The sequence below is a fragment of the Petaurus breviceps genome, unplaced genomic scaffold (assembly GCF_028583685.1).
Source record: "Petaurus breviceps papuanus isolate PSGF00001 unplaced genomic scaffold, PetGlider_PUasm1.0 37, whole genome shotgun sequence".
NCBI classification, from domain to species: domain Eukaryota; kingdom Metazoa; phylum Chordata; class Mammalia; order Diprotodontia; family Petauridae; genus Petaurus; species Petaurus breviceps.
In genome coordinates, this window is record NW_027186296.1 from 27,190,074 (window position 1) to 27,207,978 (window position 17,905).

General features: G+C 38.7%; 1 protein-coding gene and 1 pseudogene across 6 annotated transcripts in view; one reads left to right on the forward strand and one right to left on the reverse strand.

Annotated features, from left to right (window-relative positions):
• The window catches only part of CGNL1 (cingulin like 1), a 210,554-nt gene that overhangs the window by 100,754 nt on the left and 91,895 nt on the right, over window positions 1-17,905 (forward strand). The window lies entirely within an intron of this gene.
• Window positions 9,246-10,460, reverse strand: LOC138169038 (small ribosomal subunit protein eS4-like; annotated as a pseudogene).

The following is a 17,905-nucleotide window of genomic DNA, read 5'->3' on the forward strand; positions in this document are numbered from 1 at the left end:
GCAATTGAAACTAACAGTCGCCACCGCAGGACAGAGCAACACAAATGGAGGGGAGAGATCCTCTAATTTTCTACTCATAATCAGAAAAGCCAGCAGCCTTTTTAATGAAGGCTGTTTTATGAAGTATTAACTGCCGGAAATCCTTAGCTGGGCCTCGGGAATTTCTTTGTAGTGTTCTGTACTTTTAATGCTTTTTTTTTCTTTTTGGAATGAGATGAAGTGCTTTTTAACTTAACCTCCAGGGTCATTACTGCTTTGGTGTTGATTTTTTTTTTCCTTTCAAAAGACTGCTCAATTTTTCTAACAGCTCCAATTGCATCATTAAGAATTTAATTGTATTTAAAAGTTGTATAAAGAGTCAAGTGGTTCAAGTTAGACTTTTGTCTAGAAGTCTCAGGGGATGGTCACAAGAGGGGAACAACAGATCCTCCGGTCTGTACAACCAGTGTTTGTTAAAATTCTCATTGTGCACAGTTTGTTTCCAGTGACAGGTGGGGTAGAAGGCATGGCCCCTTCCTTGCTGAAGGCTACCAGCCACTGTGATGTGATGGGGTTTTTATTATATATATACACCAGGACAGTGTATGGGTATATGTTCCCTATTTTCTTCTTATCTCTACTGCTTTACAGATAAGTCATTTGAACTTGTGTCTCCAGGCTTCTTTTATTCTTCACAAAGGGTTTTCTTCAACAAGAAAATTCAAATTCAGTAAACATTTATCAAGCACCTACTATGTGCAAAAAAGATTGTTAGGAAAAGGAATAACGTAGTGTGCAGTGCCTGTTCTGTATAGACACTGCAGTAAGAACTTTACAAATTGGGGCAGCTAGGTGGCACAGTGAATAGAGCGCTGGCCCTGGAGTCAGGAGGACCTGAATTCAAATCTGGCCTCAGACACATAATACTTACTAGCTGTGTGACCTTGGGCAAGTCACTTAACCCCAATTGCCCTGCCTTCCCCCCTCCAAAAAGAAAAAAAAAGAATTTTACAAAAATTGATTCTCACAACCACACTGCAATGTAGGTGCTATTGCTACCATTGTTTTACAATTGAGTCACACAGCTAGTAAGTGTCTGAGGCTGGGTTTGAAGTTAGGTCTTCCTGGCTCCAGGACCAGCACTGTATCCATACTGTCAGATTGTTAGGTCCTGGAGATACAAAGACATGAATGGTATAAAATCCTCTTATGGGATTTATGTTTTATGGAAGATCCTTGAAGAATCTTGCTTTGGATAGGTTGTGTCAAAAACAATGGTGCCCACTTAGTAATTTGTGGAACTCCTGAGATTCTGAGAAGAATCTTGGGGACAGAAAGTGATGGACAAGGCTGCTTTTTGTTATCTCTTTTAGCCCTCCTGAGTACCTGAGCATTAGTGATTTTGTGTAAGTTTCAAAATTACCCTTCTACAATCTGTGCAATCAACATAGACTAACTATATCATAAATAAGCAATAGCACTAGCACTCAAGTGGTGATGATATTACTGGATATGGGAAGAACAGTTCTTGGAAGAATAGCAGAAGAGATTAAAAGTTTAAAGAAGCAGCAGTAATTTTGAGTTTTCAGTTTTGCCCTCTCTCTCTCTCTCTCTCGGGGGTGTTTTGTTTCTCCTCTTTACAAGTCTCATAAAAGGATGAGTTCTCCTTCTTCCGGAATGTGAGAACTGAACTTTTGCTGAGATTAAATAAAAAAGGAAAAAAATAAACAAACCAACAACTCTTCCCTCTTGGGTATCTGCTGCATTGAAAATGATACCTTTGTGACAGTGGATCCTCAGTTTCTTCACGTGTATTATGGGGGCCATCATGCATATATTGTGTACCTCCCAGGATTATTATGAGAAAATCATGTTGTAAACCCTGAAGCATTATATACGTGTTGTTGTTAATGATAATAATTTTTTTTTGCTTTTTTGGAGGGGGGAGGGCAGGGCAATTGGGGTTAAGTGACTTGCCCAAGGTCACATGGCTACTAAGTGTTGTGTCTGAGGCTGGATTTGAACTCAGGTCCTCCTAACTCCAGGGCCGGTATTCTATTCACTGCAACACCTCGTCACCCCCCTAATGATAATTATTAATGGTGATGAATATAACTTTGATCCAGATACCAAGTAATTGCCTTCAAAGTCAATTAGTTTTCTGCAACAGTGAAACTAGGTGTATGTGGAAGTTTACAGTTTTCTTTGGCTGGCCTGACATCTTCAGCAAGGATGAAAATGAGAATTTTCCACTGAGATCATTAGCCATGTCTTCCTGGCATCGGTCCCAAATTAAGCCCCAAGTAGACCCAACAGTACGTTTAACTTCGTGTTAGAAGGGCTTGTACATATTGATGAGGCGTGCTGTTTGGGAGTGGTGGAAACACAACCACACTCTAACACCTGGACACTTTTGCTCTTTGAAATGAGCAAGTGAAAAGCAGCTTTTCAGATGAAACTCGAAGACTTTCTTGGAGAGGAAAAAGGTGTTGGTCTTTTTTTTTTTTAATATAACTGACATGGAGGAAAGGCTGAAATATGGTGGCATCAAGTTATAAAAATAAAAAGTAATCTTCTGAATAATAAGAAACTGTAAGAAATAGAACAGGATCCATGAACATAGAATCAATGTGTAAATAAACAGTTGTACATTCTCTGCTTTGACCCCCATTTTGTTTAAAATAGGAAAATCCTAATTTAAGGAGCATAATAATGATTGCGGTAGTAATAGCAATAAAAACCTTATATCTATATAACATTTTTCACTTTTCAAAGTGATTCCACACACATTATCTCATTTCATCTTCACAATAACCCTTTGAGACAGGTAGGGCAGCTTTTATTCCATTTTGTAGATGAGAAAACTGAGACTCAGAGGGATTGCAGCTTTCCTAATCTAGTTGATGACAGAGCCAGGAATAGATTGCAAGACTTCTTACTCCTAGTCAGGTGTTCTTTCCAAAGGAGGTAATTTTTTACAAAAGAAAAAAAATAGATTATTTGCTTTTTTAAGAGGGTTTGCTCTGTTGTTACTTTCTAGTCTCCTTGGTTAATTAATTAAAAATTAATTTAAAAAATTAAAACATTTCAATTAAGAATTTTTTTTTTTTGCTTTTTGGAGAGCAATTTGGGGTTATGTGACTCACCCCAGGTCATACAGCTAGTTTTTGTGTTAAGTGTCTGAGGCTGAATTTGAACTCAGGTCCTCCTGACTCCAGGGCCGGTGCTCTTTTCACTGCACCACCTCAATTAAGAAAATTTAAACTAACATATAACTTTCAGGGAAACATCTGTTATTTTAAGGAGGTTCACATATGTGCATATTTGATAGTGTCATATGGTGGAAAAAATACTGAACTCTTAAGAGTTTGTAGGCATATATAATCTTGGCTCTGCTGCTTATCTGACTTGGTGACTTTGGGCTAATCACTTCCTTCTCTAGGTCTCAGATTACTCCTTTAAAATGAGAGGTGTGAACTAGATGATCTCAAAGGTCTTATCTTTAACATTGATGTTAATGGTCTCTTGCCAGTTGTTTTGAGGTTATTTGTGTTTTTATATAGCTCTAAGGATGACTTTTTGAAGGCCAAAAATTTTGAATGGTTGTGAATGTTGTTTGTTGCATTGATCAGAAAGCATCAGAGGTTTATTGGGGAGCCAGTAGTTATTAGTGGGTCTCTGAGACACAGAGTGGGGAATTTTAACTTGATTCAGCAGCAGTAGAGATTCAGATATCAAAGGGTTTTTACATAGTGGAGTAATATAGTCATTAAAAGTCTTTAATTTTGGGTTGTAGACTAAAGATTAGAGTAAAGGAACCTGATGGGAAAAGTTACAGCAATGCCAAAAAAAAAAAGGATAATTAAGCAATACAATGGTTTTAGTAATGGATATAGAAATGATAGGGCAGATTGGAGAGATTCTGTGAAAAAATAACTGGTGTCTTTTGGTTGCAGAATAAATGGTAATAAGAATTGAGCACAGACAAGATGGTGTGTTACATTGTTTGGGGGGAGTTGGACAGCATGGAAAATAATGTGGGGATTTTGATTATGTCTTATATGCAGACTTTGCCATAAAATAGTTTTTTTTTTAAATTATCACAAGTGACCCAAGCCAATAAAATAGCATTAATAGCTTCAAAAAAAAAAATAATGTGGAGAGCAAGAAAAGTTTAGAATTCAAAGAATCGCAGAATTTGAAGTAGAGCAGACCCTTTGTTAGCTATTATCTGAACACAGCATGTTAAGTTCAGATTATGACAATCCTTTCCATTGGAGGTCACTTGCAAACCACTAAAATTATAGTTAGCCGGAGGGGAAAAAAGTTAAGAGTTGGAGAGAAAGTTCTAGGCATTCTGACTGTCTACAGATGGTAATAGAAACCATCTGAGCAGATGAGTTCCCTAAGAGAGTGGGTGTGGTTTACTGAATTTTGAGCTACAAAGTAAGTCATATTTTCCTGGTATTTACCATATGTTAGGATCCTGAAAAATGTGGGTAGGAGTATGTTGACATTCAGATGCAAAGCACAACTTCTACTCCAGGAATCTGAAGGAAACTGGACTGCTCCAACCAGTATGAGGTCAGTTTCCTGAAAAAAAAAAAAAGAAAGAAAGAAAAGAAAAGAAAAGGAGGGGCAAGGTGTTCCTTGGTGTAATTGATATATCTATTTAGCCAACAGCTGTTATAACTGTTCCAAAGTGATATTGGCTGTCCCATGACAACTTCGTGGGTTAAAGATGGTGAGAGATTCAAATATTTCTACAGGAAATTCCAAAGACATAGACGGGTCTTATCTTCCAGGAAATTATTCTCTAAGTTGAGGAAATGACTGAACATAATTTTTTCCCTTTTTAATTCTTCTTTCTTGTTTCCTAATCCTTTTTTTTTGGGGGGGGGAGCGGTAGGGAGGAAGGCTGACAATAAAAGAGGTAAAATGCATTTCTTTTTAGTTAGGATGGGAATTTACATATCATTAATTAAAAAAGATGTCTTGCAGTTAGAGGTGGATTATGAAGATTTGAAGTTAGAGGTTAGTTGATCTTTTCTCACACTGAACTTTAGTACAAGACTTATTCATGTTTTTTCTATATCAGGGAAAACACTGGGTAGATGACCATATGATAGAAATTTAAATGATTGCAGACTAAGTGGGAAAATAGTGGAGTGGTCATTTCTTCTGAGCTGGAACTTAAGAAAAATGGCAAGTAGTTGTACAATTAAACCACTGTCTATATCAAATAATTCTATCTTCCCTCTAGAAATGGAGCTGGAGTTGAGTTGTAACAAATGCAAACCAGAAGCGAACCAACTTTTTGAAAGGTGAACAGCAGAAGCTCTATGTATATATTGCTGTTAGTTGTACAAATGCCCTTGCTTTTGGGGGGAAGGGACAGTGGTTGCAATGAGGTACTCTCTTCATTCCAAGGACTTTCATTCCTCAGAGCTCCAGAGCTGCATGAAAGAAGGTCCTACCCTGGTTCCACCTGCCTAACCTGCCGTGAACTAGTTTCTGCCAGCCTTCCGCTCAGTCCTATTTACAGGCTTGACCTAACCACTTGATCTTCACATACACTTTATTTTGTAACTTTCATTTTAGTCCACTGCTGGATTGTAAACTCCTTGTGGTCAGGAACCTGTGGGAGGCAGTGTGCCAGTAACATCAGAGTGTTGGACTTAGTATCAGGAAGATCCTAGATGGAAGCCAATCTTTAATACTTAGTAGCTTTGTGACCCTGGGCAAGTCACATAACCTTTCTGTGCTTCAGTATCCTCATTAGGAAATGGCGATAACATTGTAATGCGTGTTATAATTTTGGGTGTTTTGAGGCTTGATTGAAATAATATATTTAGAGTGCTTTGAAGTGTTATATGTCATTTAAACTTTGTATCTCCTCTGGTAGCTAGAACAGCACTCTTGTGTAGCTTATAAAAATGTGTTGGATCAGACCGTTCCCAAATCTGGTTCAAGAGCCCAGTATGGTGTTCAATGATTGGACCTATTGGTGAATTGTGAGAAGACATGTGGAAGTTTAGACCAAAAAAGAACTGGGGTTAATGATTTACTATCTTTTAAAATCTACTGCTTATGACCTTGAGTAAACTGTGAGGGGAAATAAGTAGGAGACTGGCTTGGCATTGAACTAGAAGGATAATATAACATTCAAATAATTCTGTGTTGAGAGGTTAATCCTTTCCCTGAGCCTGCCACTGACATTCATATATATCCCATGCACTCTGTTTGTTCACTGTGTTCATTTAACAGACCCAAGGTCAAGGAGGTGGGCTTGATGTAGAGTCTCCACTTTTCCTAGGATAATGAATTTAGTGCTTGAAAGAATCCTTCTATATACACAGAAGTATATTTTTCCTTCGCATTATTTCTAAAGTCTTATTTTTTGTTTTTAAAGATTGTTCCCTTTTAGCATCTTTGGAAGGCAAAACTGATCTAGTCCTCCCAGGATTTAGTTATATCAGTGGTTCTTAATTTCTGGGCCCCTTGGGCTTTTTGGTGAAGTCTATTTATCTCTTCTCAAAATAATGTTTTTGAATGTATAAAATAAAATACATAGGATTACAAAGGACACCGATTATATTTAAATAAAATTGTCATTTTTCCCTCCCTTGAAGTTCCAAAACCTCTCAAAATCCATGTACAGACTCCACAGGGTCAGTGTAAGTTAAGGACCTATGCATTAAGTCAACCTCTGCTAGAATGAGCTTTCTTCAGAGATGACATGGGCCTTTCCTTGCTGAAATTTTACCATCTTCCCTTTGTGAAATGGAGCCAATTTCAGGGTAATTTTTGCATACAAGTCAACTGCATTTTTTTTTAGTTGTCCTGAGGCTTCAGAAAGACACAATAAAAGGCATAGAGCTTGTCCTTGCAATAGCTAGTGTTCTCACAAAGAGGCATTGTGATGTGGATTTGGAATCGGAGGTGCTCTGGTTGTGATTTCATGAATGCTCTATGCTACCTTGTACGTGACCTTGAGCAAATCACTTGACCTCATTGGGTCTGTTTCCATATAGATAAAATGAAGGTGTTGGATATAAGGTGATTTCCAAGGTCCCGTACAACATTGAATCTGTAGTCCTAAATAAATGTCTCTTGGACAGGAAAGATAAACCAGGATGAGATTGGTCTGGATCAGGCCACATGTGATTCAGTCAAAGGGTCACACCTGAGGACCTAGAGGGCCACATGTGGCCTCAAGGCCACAGGTTTTCCACCCCTGGACTGGACTAGACTTCTTCCCATGACTGCTATCCTTATTGTACTAGTCATAAAATCTTAGCCCTGGAAAGAATTTAGACTTCTAGTCTAACTTGCTCAAATAAAGAAACTGAGGGCTAGAGACATCTCTGTGACCTATTAATTAATAACTAATTAGTTAACCTGTGATCTATTGAGTTACAAGGATGGGGGTAGAAGATAAGTAGGATATAAGATGAATTTAAAGGAACAGGAGGAACTTTAGTGGAAAGATTGCTGGTCTTAAAGCTTGGTACCTCCTTTAACATCATCTTAGAGAGTTGACTGGCACACTGAGAGGATATGGTCACACTCATAGTATAAATGAGAGGAGGGATTTGAACCCAGGTTTTTTTGAAAACAATATAACTCAACAATAGTTTAGCATCTATTATGATGATTTCCACCTTTACTTTTCTAGCATACTAATAATCTGTCTGATAGGAGTAGCTTGAGAACATTTTGACACTACTGATAATTCTCTCTAAAAACTCATGAAATTACATAGATACAAAAATATTTTTTTAGAATGAAAATAAGTTTGATTTCCTCAATCTCAATTTTTCTTTTTCTCTCAAGGTGTAGTATGTGCCAGCAGTCCTGGTTCTGCCCTACTGATATCATCCCACTCCCTACCTTTCCCCATTCTGTGAGGATTTATATGTTCCTTTAATATATTAATTCAGAGATTTAGACAATTGGAAGAGACCTTAGAGATTGTCTAGTTTAACACCTTCGTTAAGCAGAGGAGGAAACGTGATTTTCCCAGGGTCACATAGCTGATCCAGTAATGGATATGGGATTTAAACCTAGAAATCCTGACTCTGCTAGTCTGTTGATATCTCTGATATACCAAAACATTTTCTGTCACTTAGTTAGTTTAGAAAATACTGGTTTGAATATGCATGAATTGGTATTTGTACACATACACACACAGATGTACATGAATGTGCACATTTGTGTATGTGCATGTATTATTATAAGTATGCATTATTACAAGTAAAATTGTCCAAATGAAAATTTCCATGCAAATGACAGCAGGGGTACAGTCAGTCATCCATCCTATCCTGGATTCATGTGACCAATGGAATTAAAGAACAATTGCTTTTCAAACAATTACTTCTAAAATGGCCTTGAAAGTGTATCTGTATGAACAAGAACAAGGCAAATCAACATCTGGCCTCAAAAGGGTGAATTTTCTCACATAACATTTTCAGTTTAACACTGAACAAGGAGAACTTGCAAGTCCAGTTTGCTTGCATGGAGGGAAAAGGGGTTGGGTCTGCCAGTAAATCATAGCTGTGAAGTTGAATATACCATTGCCTAGAGTGGTAAGGAGTTTCAAAAGAAAGAAAATGAAGAATTTAATAAAATTAGAATGAGAGGACCATTTAAAATTTTCAAACAGTGAAAAGGGAACAAACTGCTCTCTTTTGTTTTGAAGTGTACCTTGGGCCAGGGGGAATTTGTGTAGAGTTCTTGTGATCTCAAAAAAAAAAAAGATGAAACCAAAAAGATATGGAGAGCATATTCCTACTTAATTTCTTTTTCATTTAACAAGCATTTATTTTCTCTCATTTTCCACCTCCAACCCATTGAAAAAAAGAAAAAGAAGGAAAAGCCCCTTGTAACAAAAATGGGTGACTAAGCAATAGAAATTCTTACATGGCCATATCTAAAAATGTATTTCTTATTCTGCATCTCAACTCTATCACCTCTGTCAGTTGAGAGATAGCATGCTTCATCATTAGTCCTTTCCTATTTATTTTTTGCAAGAGTTTATGAACTCTTCCCTCTGAAAACTCATCTGTTGGGTAAAGATCATGGTCTAGGTTTCTCTTGAACTTTTTTTTTTTTAAAGCAATTGGGGTTAAGTAACTTGCTCAAGGTTACACGGCCAGTTATTTCTGGGTGTGGTGCTAAGTATCTGGGCCCAGACTCAATCCCACGTTATCCCAACTCTGGGGCCGGTGCTCTTACTGTGCTACCTGGCCACCCCTCTCACGAACTTTTTATTTTTATTTCATTTTTTCTTGAAGTTTTATTGATATCTTTTGTTTTCACATCAGCCATTTTGGGATATGTCCTCTCCCCATCCTCCAATCAGAGACCCGTTCCATGTAATGAAGAAAAGCAGTTAAGCAAAACCGATACAGCTACATCTTCTAACATTTTATGTAACATTCATAGCCACAGTACCCTAATCCAAGGAAAGAAGAGAAAGGCATTTATGGCTTGTTCTATTTCATTTTATAAGACCATGTTGTTTAAGCTATTTCTTATTTTGTGTATTTTATATTTTGTAGGGTAATCACATTTTTTTGTTAAAAACTGTAACATCTCAACTTGACTGAAACCCTACAAATCCTTATCTGCACTCATTTAGCCACTGCTCTGCTTAGCTGCCAATCTCTTGTCTCTCTCTTCAGCAATTGTAAGGTGGATACCCTTTCCTCGGGGAAGAAAGATCCAAGGCTTATTACCTTTGCCAATAACAAAAATGTTGGAGAGCCTGGTGGCAAAACTATTGCCATTGGCATCTTTTACATGAACAACATCAAAAGAGCCAGGATGTTTCTCCCTGTTTGTGATCACACCAGTTCGACCCAAATTAGCCCCACTGGTCACCATATATAGGTTACCAGTATCAAACTTGATAAAATCAGTGATCTTGCCAGCCTCTAAATCAATCTGAATTGTCATTCACTTTGATTAGAGGATCTGGGTAACGGATAGTACGGGCATCAGATGGGGAATACCTTTTGTACCCACAAAAATTTTCCTCACTTTGCACAATTTATATTTAGCTTCCTCGGCTATAATACGATGAACGGCAAAGTGTCCCTTTGTGTCATAAACCAGACGGAAATGTTCACCCGCCTTCTCAATGCTAATGACATCCATAAAGCCAGCTGGGTATGTAATATCAGTGCAGACCTTGCCATCAATCTTGATGAATCGCTGCATGCAGATCTTCTTTACTTCATCTCTAGTCAGGGCATTCTTCAGTCTGTTTCTCAGGAAGATGATGAGTGGGAGACACTCCCTCAGCTTGTGGGGACCTGTTGATGGTCTTGGAGCAAAAACTCCTGTTAACTTAACTTATCCAGCATCCAATGCTTTGTAGCTGCTACACGCTTCAAATGCTTCTTGGGACCACGAGCCATGGTTACACTGAACCTGAGTTAAAATGGGAACTTTACTCAGCTGTAGGATCAGAGGCTCCGTCTACTTATACGCTGTGTGTGTTCGGCCAATTCACTGTACCCTTTCGGGCCTTACCGTATTCACCAGCAGCACGACCATATGGTCCCAAGGCCGCGCGGAAAGAGCTCTCACGAACTTTTTAAAGAATAGGTTTTTAATAATTCCCCTCTTAAGACTGTAAGCTCCCTAAGACCAAGGATTGTTTTATTTTTGTATGTATAGGACTTAGCTCAGTGTATTGTTTATGTTCGACCATTTTCCAATTGTGTCTGACTCTTCATGACTCCACTGTGGGGTTTTCTTAGCAAAGACACTAGAGTAGTTTGACATTTTCTTCTCCAGCTCATTTGACAGATGGGAAAAGTCAAGCAAACAGGGGTTAAATGAGTTGCCCAAAGTCACACAGCAAGGAAATGACTGAGGCCAGACTTGAATCCAGATCTTTCTGAATCCAGGCCCAGCACTCTATCCACTGACCCCTTACCTGTCGAAGTTCTCCTTGTGTATAGCAGATACTTAATAAACATTTGTCAAATTGAATTATTATTTCCACCAAAGCATCTCTTTGCTGTCAGACACGAAAGAGTTGACTGTTTGTTAAAAGGCATTGTGCAAATGCAAGTGTCATGAACACAAAGTTAATGATGGTGTGTGTAAGCTTTTCTCTGACAGTCTTTACTGAATTAGGAAATGGATAAAAAGAGAGGAGAATGACTCCTATAAAAAGGATTTTTTTTAAAGTCAGATCTTTTTCAGTAGAAATAAATGAATCTATGTTTTAGGTTTCCAAAATAAACATGCAAAGGCATTCCCTTGAGTATAGAATGAAGAGACTCTGTCAAACAGAAGACAAATAGGAGGGTCCTATGTTTGTGCTTAGATTTGTTAAAAACAACAACAGCAACAAAAACAAACCCTTAGCTAATTTCCCTCAATTCTCTGAGTAATCAAAGCATTCCATTATGTTGTGCCTGAAGGTAGGAGATGGGTCTCATTTTCTGTCAAATGCGGCATCTGGGTTAATTGATAACTAAAGTGCTTTTCTAACTCCTTGCTTTTTCACTTCTGTTATAGTTACACAGTGTTTACATGTTAGAAGTAAATAATAATATGAACCCACATATATAATAGGTGATAACTCACAGCCTGTCTGAGTAGATATTGTAAGTATTATCCTCACTTTAAAAATGGCATGGCCGGGGCGGCCAGGTAGCACAGCGAGTAAGAGCACCGGCTCCAGTGTCGGGATGACCTGGAGATCGAATCCCGGGCTCAGACACTTAGCGCCCACCCAGAAACACCTGGCCGTGTAACCTTGAGCAAGTTACTTAACCCCGATTGCTTAAAAACAAAATAAAAATGGCATGGCCTGTGGTTAGAGCTGGTGAGTACCCCCAGCTAAGATCTGCTGAAACTCAAGACTCTTGCCTTTTCAGGTTGTTCTTTCTGCTACCTAGTGATGCCCTTTATAGTGAATGGTGGAGGGGGTGTGGGCATTTTTCTTTCCTGCAAGCAGCCAATTACTTGGCAGGAATGTATTTTTCCATTCAGATGGTAATTTAATTAGGGGAAGCCATCTGTTAGGTGTCATTGTGGTCTGGGTTCTGGTAACAATGTACCAGATCCCCTTCTGGGGGATCTCAAAGGGCACAGCAAGATCAGTTGGGCATAGCCAGAATAAGCTAGGATGAACTATCAGGAGTCACAGAGTTCATAGCTGCATCATGCGACAGGACTCATCAGCTGGGGAGCAGCATGGGTCAGGGACCAGGCATCAGGCAGAACCAGACTGACTGGCCATGGTGACCTTTTGCCTTCTCTACTTCCTCGTAGTTTACAGACCAGGCTGAGGTGTAGGCCTGCAGACTGAAACTACACCTTCTCAGTCCAGCGAAGTCATTTGGTTAAGGGGTAACCTAGAGAAATAAAATTTAAGCTTTGGTTTTAAAAAAGCTATTAGAGAGCTACCTTTTTTCAAGTAGCCTTAATAAAAATTTTAGACAGTAAGGATGGGTGACAAGGGAGAAAGGGAATGAATCTGGAATTCAAAGTTTTAAAACCAAATGTTTAAAAAAAATATATATATATATATATATGATTATTAATACTATTTTACATGTAATTGGGAAATAAGAGGGGAAATCGTGGGGGACCGCTATTTTGGGGAGGTGGGTAGAGGAAAAATGGGGAGAAAATTTGTAACCCAAAATCTGGCGGAAATCAATGAAGTAAACCAGAAGTTAATAAGGCATTTGGAAAAAAAATAATAAAAATTTTAGAATCTGAAATTTTATCGTAATTTGTACCTCATCTTATCATAAACCAAAATTTCCTATCCTGTTTTCAATGGACTTGGGTAATTTTTTAAATTGAGAAGGTAGAAGAGACCCATAGCAAATGACATAAGTATTCTCTTGAGCTAAGCCTTAGAGGCCTAGGATTCTTTTAAGCCATGGAGAATCTTTTTTTGTGTTGTGGATGCCCTATGCAGAAGGGGGGGGAAAAAGGCATATGGTTAAGTAAGCATCAGGTCCCTATTATTAAAAATCTAACATGTTTAACTCATTTTCTAAAAAAAAATTTTTTTTTGAAACAGTGGACTTTAGATGTTTTTGAGTAAATATGACAAATGTTAATCATAAATCTCTACTTCAGTTCTATGTTATGATTAGTTAAGAAGGAAAGAGAAGATGGCAGCCAGCAGGCAGTAGACTGGGAGTCAGGAAGAACTGAATTCAGATTTAGCCTAAGATATTTCCTAGTTATATGATTCTGGGCAAGTCACTTAACCTCTGCTTCTGTTTCTTCAATTGTAAAATGTGTTAATAAGAGCACTTCCCTCCCAGGGTTCTTGTGAGGATAAAATGAGAATATTTGTAAACTGCTTTGCAAACTTTAAAAGACTATTTAAATGTAAATTATCAGCTATTATTATAGAAGGAGAGGGGGTAAAAGTTAAAAACATGGGATGGGGAAGAGAGAAAAAATGGGGTGGGGAAGTTTAGTGGGTTTTGTGGAATTAATCGAAATAAATGGGGAGGAGAAGGAAGGAAGTGAGGGATAAAAGGTAAACTAAAAAGGGTGTGAGAGAAAATGGGAGAAAAAAACTCAGTAGGTTTTTGAGGTATTAATTAATTGAGGCTGCTTATCCTTTTCTTTGATTGTGAATTTACGAATAAGTTAGCAACTTTCTTTTGCAAGCTTATCCCCTGTACTGTTCACAGCTCTTCCGTTGTTCTTACCCATAAACTTTAATTAAGAGGTTCTGTTTTAAATTGGGCCTAACCATTGTATTCTACTGGAAGAAGCTATTTTCTGGATTATACCAGGATAATAACTGCATCACCAGTCAAGCAAGATGTAATCAAGCCTTTGAGATTCCTTACCCTTATTTTAAACTAGTTTAGCCCTCTTCTGTCAATGACTAGGCTATATCAGTCAATCAGTAAACATTGCTTACTACATGTATATGAGTTAAGAGCAAAGGTTCTGGATTCTGTCTCTTGGATTCATCCTCTTGTTCTGGTCCAGACTCCTTGTGTTGTTCTCTGACATATGCTCCCCACTGCCAAAGATCCTTAAGAAACAGGTCCAGCACCTCCTGCCCTCCATCCCCAGTTATCTGCAATCCAATAAGACATTTAGTAAATGATTACTGTGTATAAGGCATGATGCTGGGAATATAAAAGCAAAGAAACAAAATAAAAAATAGTGCTCACCCTCAAGGACTTTTCCATTCTACCAAGGATATGGAGACAGAAGTACAGGTTGATTGCATAAGAGGTAGAGCTCTCAAACTAGGAATATTCAGGATGGGGTCCTGCAGGAGGTGATGCCTGAGTTGAGTCATGAAATAAACTAAGCATTATTTTTTTTTTAAGTTAATCATTCCAAGAGGCTGAGGTGAAGAGGAAAGACATTCTAGGTTACAGGCACCCATGCAGAGAAGGGCATGGAGGTGGGAGATGTATACCTGAGTTTAGGGGAATACCAAATAGGGACAACTTATCTGGAACACAAAGTAGATGAAGGGTAATAAGCAAAAATAATTTTGAAAGGTAAACTGCTCTCAGATTATGAAGGACTGAGTTTTCATTTTATCCTAGAGGCAATAGAAAATTCTAGATAAAAAGAGTAATGTAGCTACATTTGTGTCTTAAATGGAGGATTAGAAGCAGTCAGTAGAGACTCTGAAAGGGCCTGATAAAGGAAGCAGAAATATGGCAGTCATCATAGGGGTGAGACTGAATAAGGGAGCTGTAAGATAGCATATGTAAAGTCCTTCATACATTTTAAGGGACTAGGCAGATGCTAGCTAGCCAGTAGTATCAGCAGGCCAGGTCTCACTCAGGCCAATCTGGTAGTAAAGGTTCAAGATTGGTAAGAAATGAGATGCCATCAGAACATAGTGAATGGAGGTTTACTTGGCCATTGCAGTGGAAGGCTATTAGAGCAGGAAAGAAATATTTAGCATTGGTGACATTGAGTATGGCTTCCCTTGCCTCAGTGTTGCCCACAATGGCCCACAGGTCAGAAACCTTAAGGAGGAGTGTTGACCCCTTCTGTCTTGTAGGCCATTAAGAATTTAAATCAATGGCCCAAGCCTTAGTCTTCCTGAACCAGTTAAGTCTAGAAGAGGGCTTCAATACCCTTTTGGAGAAAAGTTAGCCCAGCCTAGCCTGTGACCTTTCCATTCTTATCTCCATATTCCAGGCATTTTCTCTGGCCATCTGTTGCTTCATCTCTTCTTGGCTTCCTTCAAGTCCAAGCTAAAATTCCATCTTATGTCAGAAACCTTTCCCACTCCCCCTTAGTGCTGGTGCATCCCCCCTGAGATTTATCCTATGTATACATCTATATAGATACATGTATGTATGTATACACACACATACAAGCATATATTTTGTCTGTCCACAGTTGTTTGCCTTCTCCTCCATTAGGATTTAAGCTTCTTGAGGGCAAGGACTGGGTTTTAGCATTTCTTTGTATCCCTATTATGTGCTTGGCCCATAATAAATGCTTGTTGACTGTGTAAAGTAGTGTTAGGATGTTGTTCCTGCAGAAGAGCTGTGTAGTTGAGGAGAGGCAGAGAATGGTTTTTGCATCTCCACCATTTGGGAATCCTGGAACCGAGAGAGGGTAGGGACGTAGATGGATGTCAGCCAGGGGTAGAGGGGAAAGGAAAAAGGTGACACGTCTTTCCACCATGCTGAATCTTGCATGTTAGCTGAATATAGAAGTACAAGACCAGAGTTCAGTCTGAGCAGGGAGATATGGAAGGATTCACAACCAGAAATTGTTAGTAAGGAGGGTGGGGTAGGATTATATGTCCTTGTCTAGTTAGCTAGATGTAAATAATCAGGCAGTCCAGAGGCAATAGCAGCAACAACTGACACTTTTTGAAGTTGATTTTTTAAAGTGTTTCATATACATTGTATCATTTAATTCTCATAACTCTGTAAAATAGGTATTAGGGAAGAGGGGGAAGGGAACAAGCATTTATTAAAGGTTTACTGTATTCCAGACACTGTGCTAAATACTTTATAGATACTATCTCATTTGGTCCTTAAAACAACCTTGTGCTATTATTATCCCCATTTTACATTTTTGGCAACTGAGGCAGATAGAGGATAAGTGACTTTGTCCAGGGTCTTACAAATAGTAAAGAGTCTAAGCTGGATTTGAATTCAGGTCTTCCTGATTCTAGGTCCAGTGTGCTCTCAACTTCACTACTCAGCTGTCTGTAGGCATTATTGTATCCTTATTTTTACAGATGAGGAAGCAAAGCCAGCCTTTTGAAAGGGAAAGAGATTTTTCCATATTCACACTGCTAATACATGTTGGTGGGAGGATACAAACCCAGGCCTTGTCTTAACTCTGAATCTCTCCTAACTTTTACTGTACCACACTTCTTCTCAAGAAAGGAAGAGTGGGCTAGTAGAAGCGTTGGAAGATGCTATAAAATCTCTATCCTGATTTTATCCTCCTACCTGAGTGTGGACAAAGGTTGGCAGGTGATTGCCAATGGCAAACATCTATCATTCTCCTCTACCTATAGGTCTGGATGAGATGACCTCTAAGGCATCGTTCTCCAAAACTGGGACTATGGAATGCAACAGGAAGATGGAAGATGAGTTGACTCTCCCCTCACCCCTCCTCCCTAAAGTCAATTTTGGGTTTGCCTCCAGCACAATGACAGCATTCCCTTCAGTGTTCCTCAGTACAGATCCTTCCTCACCCTCATTCGTGGCTACCCCAGGGTCTCTCAGGGTGTTTGTAACATAACCAGACCTAGACAGAAAAAAAATTTCCATTACTGCCTCCTGTCTTCCCAGACTATTTGGACATTCCTTATCTGGGGCATTGGCCACTGAATGAGACCAGCACCACATACACTTTTCATTATTTTTGCAGAAAAGTATTGATAGGACAATATGAGCATACATGTATGTGTTGGCAGCTATGCAGAAAAGATAAGTGCACTTAACCTGGGGTCAAGAAGATCTTGAGATAATATTCAGCCTCAGACATTAGCTGTCTGACTCTGGGCAAGTCACTCAACCTCTACCTCTGTTTCCTCGACTGTAAACTAGGGATAATAATAGCTTGTAACCCATAGAATTGTTGTGAGGATCAAATGAGATAATAAACACTTAGTAAAGTGTTCATTAAAGACTTACTCTATTCCTGACACTGTGCTAAATACTTTACAGATATTATCTCATTTGATCCTCCCAACAACCTTGTGAGGTGGGTGCTATTCTTATCCCCATTTTACAGTTTTGTAAACTTGCACGTTGTAAACCTTAAAGCACTATAAATACTTTGTTATTGTGGATTGCATTATCTTTCCTACAAAACCTACCTCCCTTCTAAACTTTGGTGCTTTGGATAAAGGTACCACCACTCTCAGTTTTCTAGATTTTCACTCTCCTTTTTATTTACTCTTGACTCCTCATTCAACTATAATAGCTCTCTACAAAGTTATTTGTAGTTGTTGTGTAGTTCATTAGTCATGTCCTACTCTTGTGACCCTATTTGGGGTTTTCTTGGTGAAGATACTGGAGTGGTTTGCCATTTCCTTATCCAGCCCATTTATAGTTAAGGAAACTGAGGCAAACAGGGTTAATAGGAGAAACAGACTTGACCAGGGTCACTCAGCTAGTAAGTGACTGAGAGCGGATTTGGATTCAGGTCCTTCTAACTCTGGGGCTGGCACTTTATTCACTATTCCTTCTCTTAATTGTCAGATCTGATGGTCTTTTCCCAGTCCTAATCCTTCTTGTTCTCTCTGCTGCATTTGACACTGTTGAAAACGTTATCTTCTTTTTTTATAGATTTTTATTTTATTTTATTTTATATTTTATTTTTGGAGGGCAATTGGAGTTGTGACTTGCCCACAGTCACACAGCTGGGTGTGTGTGTGTGTGTGTGTGTGTGTGTGTGTGTGTGTGTGTGTGTG